This window comes from Chaetura pelagica, unplaced genomic scaffold (genome assembly GCF_000747805.2).
Source record: "Chaetura pelagica isolate M959 unplaced genomic scaffold, ChaPel_1.0 scaffold192, whole genome shotgun sequence".
Classification (NCBI taxonomy): domain Eukaryota; kingdom Metazoa; phylum Chordata; class Aves; order Apodiformes; family Apodidae; genus Chaetura; species Chaetura pelagica.
This window is the reverse complement of record NW_009952570.1, coordinates 622,261-628,260: the sequence shown is the minus strand read 5'-3', so window position 1 is coordinate 628,260 and position 6,000 is coordinate 622,261. Positions and strand designations below refer to the sequence as shown.

General features: G+C 45.9%; 1 protein-coding gene across 1 annotated transcript in view; it reads left to right on the top strand.

Annotated features, from left to right (window-relative positions):
- Positions 1 to 1,072: 1,072 nt before the first annotated feature.
- MAP3K13 (mitogen-activated protein kinase kinase kinase 13) overlaps positions 1,073 to 6,000 on the top strand; it is a 35,808-nt gene continuing 30,880 nt past the window's right edge. Inside the window, exon 1 of the mRNA XM_009993495.1 lies at positions 1,073 to 1,138. The gene's annotated coding sequence lies outside the window, so the exon portion shown is untranslated. The remainder of the gene's footprint in view (positions 1,139 to 6,000) is intronic.

Below are 6,000 nucleotides of genomic sequence, written 5' to 3'. Positions count from 1 at the left end.
GAAGCTGCAAATTGTTGAAGAAATTGATGAATTCTGGAAAACCCTGAGATGAGCCTGCAGCCTGGGCTTTCCTTTAGACCTTGACCTTGATTCCTGGGTGTGCTCATCCCTCCACTCCTTCCCTCGCATTTCCAAGATACAAAAATAAGGCAAAACTTGTGCTCTTCCCCTGTCCAGATCCAAGTGAATCATAGCTGCTCCTGCAGACGTTGCCATCTTTTTGGGCTCCCAAATAACATCCTGTGTCCTTGCACCTGGTGTGCAGCAGGCAGTGTGTTCATTGGCAGGGAGCTGGGAATGCTGGAGGGCTGGAACACGTGGATGCTGCTCTCGCCGTGGGTCACGCAGCCGCAGGTGTGAAGCTGTGTGTGCTCTGCTGTCTGTTTCCGAGTGTCCCTGACATTGAGAGCTTGTCTGCCTGCTGTTGGTAGCGTTTGATGCGAGCTGAATGCAGGATTTTGTCAATGCTCCTGTTTTTATTTTGGTGGTGCTTTTGCATCACTAATCAAACACAAGCCTCCTATTGTTCTCCCCGCAGCTCCCTTCCAGCCCCAGCTCACATGCAGTTATTTTAATAATCATACTCAGGGGTTTGTAATCCTGAAAGAAGCCAGAGAGATGCTAAACTCCTTTTCTGATGACTGAATCCAACTGATTCGTGTAACAGATGGCTGTTATTTGAGATGCTGTTGTTACCCAAGCTGCACAGAGGGGCAGAAACTCTCCGGAGCGACGACTTGAAGGCATCAGAGGATGTTCCCTCCCGCCGAACGGCAGCACCGATGCCATTTTACCCTCCAGCTTCACTTCACCCAGGAGCAAATAGTTTCCAGCAACCTCTCCCCGCCTGGCACACGTCGGGCTCTGCGGTGCCCAGGTTTTGGTGGCAGCAGGAGGTGGGGATGGCTGGGCTGCCCCCCTGCTCCATCCAGCCCCGTTTCCAGTCCATCCATTCATGAATCCGTGACGTCAACACGCTGCTCTGCTCCTTTGCAGAGGCTGCAGGATCAAGGGGGTGGAATTTCCTTCAATTTTGCAAGACTTCCTTTTTTTTTTTTTGCCTTTTTTTTTTTTTTTTTTTGCCTTCCATCTTTTTAAAACAAGAAGATGGAGCATCACACAGGAAACCTTCATCCCTGTGAGTATTTCCAGGAAAAATGCCTTTATATTCTGGGTTTTTTTTAAGCGTGTGTGTTTGTGTGTGTGTGTGTCATGGTCAGTGTTACCCTTTCACCATCTATGTCAGAAGGACAGATGGATGTTGCATTTGTGGGGGGATGGGGGGGGGAAAATGATGCTGAGAGAAGAGAAAAGAGGAAAGATGAAACCGTAATTTCTCCATCAGTGCATGTAAATCTGAGAGCTGGCCTGTCCTTGTCGCTGTGCTAGACATTTTTCACTTGCAATTTTGCACGTTATCTTCTTGTGCCCCCCTTTTAAAGGGGAAGGGAATGGCAATGGAGAATGGCTATCTATGGAATATACAGGGAATGACAGAAGGATTACTAGAGATAGCATAAAGAAGCAGAATTGTCTTTTCTGCCTTCTAGGCAATTGTAATTTCTTGTTTCCTTGTGGGCTAATCAAACAATTCCCTGCTGTGTTGCAGTAATAAATAATTTAATTTAATTTTTGAGATGAGGAGATGTGTTTTTCTTTCTCTCAGCCAGGTAGGAATTTGTTCCTTTCTTAATGAAAACAGGAGTTTGAGTTGTCTCTGTTGTGCTGAATACATAATTTTCACCCCTCGTTTTCCTAATAAATGTGGTAGCTGGGAGCAGTTAATGATACTGTTCACTGGGGCAAGATTTGTCATATCCTTGCTTACCTGAATGGAGCATGATGTCATGTTTTCTCCCAATGAAATGAGTGGAGCTGCTTTTTATTTTTGTTTTGGGGTGGTGGTTTAGGCACTGCAGTAGCTTAATCATATCAAGCCATATGTCTCTCAAGGAAGTGGAAAAATGGGTATTTTAAATCAATCTGGAGAAAGGTGACATCAGGCCCATGTGTTTGGGTATACTGATTTTCTCTGTTCAGCAGCACAAACAGAAGGAATGTATTTTGATTGGTAATTTTGAGGTAGAAAATACAAAAATATTTGAAATAAAGAACAGGTGAGTGAAATGAGAGGAAGACTCAGTCAGTCTGGCTGGCAAATATGAGCACTTTTCACAGTAGCTGCTGTGTGTGTAACCTTGGGTAGGATAACCTAGGATGTCTTGGGATATCCTAGAACATGGAGGTGAAAGTTGTCATAGGTTAGAAAGTTTTTAGTTACTATCCCTTTTGTTTTGTCCCCAAAGGTGTGTGGGGTTTTGTTTCTAGAGAGGGACAACCCTTTGAACCTCTGCTTCTGAAAGAGACTGTGAAAAAATAAATCACAATTTTGATGTAGTGGGTTTTGTTGGTTTTTATTTTGTTTGCTTTTCTTTAACACCAGTTTTGTTTCCTGTATTTCTGGCCTCCAGACTGATTCTTTGATCTAGAGTGGTCCTGTCACTCAGATTTGTCTTTGTCTCCTGCTGCCTGATGGTTAAATTTATAGCTGGCATTCCTTCTGACCCCTCTGCCTGGAATTAGCAAGTAACTTCTAGCACAGAATATATGGCAGGGACTGTTACCACTTCTCAGCTATATGTGAACTTGTGTTTAAAAATGTGGGGTTTTATTTTCCTGGCTGCATTACTAACCTTCCTCTTTTGTCCCCTATTGTAAGAGCTGGTAAGTGGCTTATCTCCAGTGGATCAGAAAATTGAGTGGTGATTTATTTGAAGATCTCTTCACAGATTCACTTCACAATTAGTAGTTATTCAGGTATGGTTCTGCCCTAAGCAGAGGCAGGATAAGAAGGATTTTCCAGTATTTCTGGTTTTCTTGAGACTTCTTTTTATAGCAAATGTGAGATGGGGACTGATGAGGCTGGAGTTGTTCGTATCTGGTACCTGTTCCAGTTGAGATGTATGGAGTGGGTTTCCAATAACAGGATTTCTCAAAATGGAAGTGTCTTTATTTAAAGCTTTCACAGTTAGAAATGAAAGGTCTGACGTGGATGGTGTGAGCAGATGTACAATCAGTGCAGGTTTCTCTTCAGCTCTGGTCCCTGGGGCCAGGGTGGGCAGGGGAAGGTGCCTGCATGGAACACTTCAGCCAAGCTGTCACCTAAGATCCCATGTTTGGAGGAAGACAGCAGCAGACTTGCTGCTTCTACCACTTCCAGTGAGTTTCTCAGCCATAACTGCATCAGACTGAGTCAAATGTTACGTTTGCATCTGCAGAAGAGGCTGGAGCTCTCAGGGGTTGGGCACTTCAGCAAATCCTCACCAGTTGATGGGACTATTTTTACTCCCTCCCTGGCAAATATGCCCCAGGGAGGGGCTGTAGGCAGCACCAGCAGGCTGCTGGTTAGTGGCATTGCAGCAAACCACTCTTGCTTCTGGGGAAGAGGCAGTAAAAACCTCACCTAAAACACATGCTGCTTTGGATTGGATAGCAAGTTGGCAGCTGTGGCAGAAATACCAAGGTGGGCCAGGAGCTGAAACCCTGAGTGTACTTACTCCCACCCCTGTCCATGCTCATGCAACTTGGACCGAAAAGGCAGTTGTTGTTGGGCAACAATTGGGTGTGGGCCAGAGTGAAGAAGAGATTTTTCTGTGTAAAATACATGGGGTTTATAGTCCTCTGGTGACCTTGGAAGCATTTGTGCTGTTTCTTCTGGAGCAGTCACCAGCTCAGCGTTGAGAGGTGCTGGAAGGGAAGGGAGGATCAAGTCCTGGTGGGTGTGGGTGGGAGGCTGGGCTTTTTCCAGCACAGTGGGCTTGAGGAATGGAGGTCTCTCTGGGTGGTCATTTTCTCCATTCCTAGGATTTTTGTCCTTTCTTGTCCCCAGCCAGAGACTCTAGTACCTTCTGGAGGACAGCAAAATCAGTGCTGCAGCTGTACAGCTGGGACTTGCCTGCTGAAGCACAGAAAATCACCGTCCTGATGTGCCTGAGGAGATGCTCAGATGTTGGTTTATCAACTGTAGCCAAAAAGTGACCTAGTAGGGATGGAGCGAGGGGCTGAGTGCTGCTTTGGGAGGTCTGTGCAGGGTGTGAGAAGGCAGGTCCCATCTCAGGCCTCTCCAGCCCGTGCATGTGTTGTGTTTGCTGTCTGGATTGTGTTACCCTTTACCTCGTAAAGCTCTGGTGGCCTGAGAACAGGATCACACCTCTCAGATGCTGCTGGAGCCCCTGACGCTGTGTCAGTAATACAGGCTTAGTAGAGGCTCCTGAGCAAGTCATTGTGCCTGCTTCTCTGCCAAGGAGTAATCCTCTTTGCTCCTGGGAGTGTTGTGGTGCTTACTAAACACAGCTCAGTACAACTGTCCCTCCTCATGGGCGAGATCTGCATTTCAGGTGTTCCCTTCCCAGCAGGTGCACCTGCTCTGCTGCTGATCGAGCAGTGCAGTAACTGTTGGATGTTCAGGAATAGTTGTTCAGTTCCTTTAATAGTGGCTGTGAAAAGTCTGAGAAGTTTATGTGTCTAGCCTTGACATGGCAAATGTGCTTTGCAAGTACTGAATAATTCATACCTACTACAAAAACATAAACAAGCCTGTGAGTGAGTTTACCTGAGACCAGCCTGATGCCTCAGATGAGTTTGATTCATGCACTGGATTCCTCAATAGCTCTTTCGTATTGATCTTCATCCTCGAAGATCTTTCAGACATTAATTAATCTTAACACTACTCCTTGGAGGAAAATACAATGTTTCAGTTCTGTAAGTGGAGAAAATTACGAGATACTGTTCGTTGGTGGTGCTGAAACCTTTTAATGGCTTCACGTGACAATGTCAACTAGACTGTAACACGGCCGTGAACTGAACTTGGAGATTTTCCTTGGTTTTGTAGTTTTTCAAGATGTTAATTTAAATCCTTTGATCTTCTACTATTATTTTGTGATATGGCGTGGATCTTTAATGAGGTAAAAGTGCAGAATTCTGAAGGATGAGAAAAGGAGAGAGAAGAGTCTGTGGCTGGGTTTTTAGAAGTTGTACATATGAAGGCAGCTGGAAAGATGAAAGGGAAGAGTGTAACTTAAGGTCATTTCTAAATTTTTATCTAAGACAGATTCCAATAGTAATTCTGTAGTTTAAAAGGGTAATGAGTGTTTAGTCTGTCTTTTATACAGCTGAATGTTTCACAGGAGTGCTGATGAGCCTGTGAGGGAGGGGGTCACTGGTCAGTCAGGTGTGTGGTCAGAACATGGGGAACTGCTGGTGTTCAGTGTCTGCACGTAGCTCCAGACACACAGACAACCAGAGTAGGGGAAACCAGAAGGAGCAAAGGGGCACACAAAGTTAAAACTGATTTTTGTGATGTGAGATTCTCGTCACACTGAGAAGTAACACCACAAGGGGGTGCTTGGCTTGTTACCCCTGTGCCTACCCCCCAAAGGCAGGTGGCTGGTGGATTATCCTGATAGATTATCCTCTCTCCAGAACCCCAGGACCTCAGTTCAGGGGCACAGGGAAGGGCTACTTTGCAGCAGAGATGTGGCGGGCCAAAATCCTGCAGGGAATATAAGAATCATTATGCAACATCACTCATTTCCTGTGGCATCAGATTATGCAATTTCTGAGCAGAAGAATGCAAAGCCCTGGAAGAACACAGTAGCATTTTAGCAGATCCAAAAATACCTTCTACAGGATAGAGGAAGCATTTGTGTGTGTGGTGCTGGCAACACGCCCTTATGTAAGCTGCTTATTTCCCCAACTGTGCCCTGCAAAGCTGGCAGGTGAAGCAGAGCCCCAGCTCCTCCAGGGAGCCAGCTGCAGAGAATCAGAGAATCCCAGACTGGTTTGGGTTGGAAAGGCCCTTAAAGATCATCCAGATCCAACCCCCCTGCTTGGTAAGTTGCTCCTCCCACTAGAGCAGGTTGCTCAGGTCTCCCTGAGTACAGGGTGCATTGGCTCTTTGTCTGCCTGGTTTGCAAAGATCACAGGGGGTGAGGTTTTTGT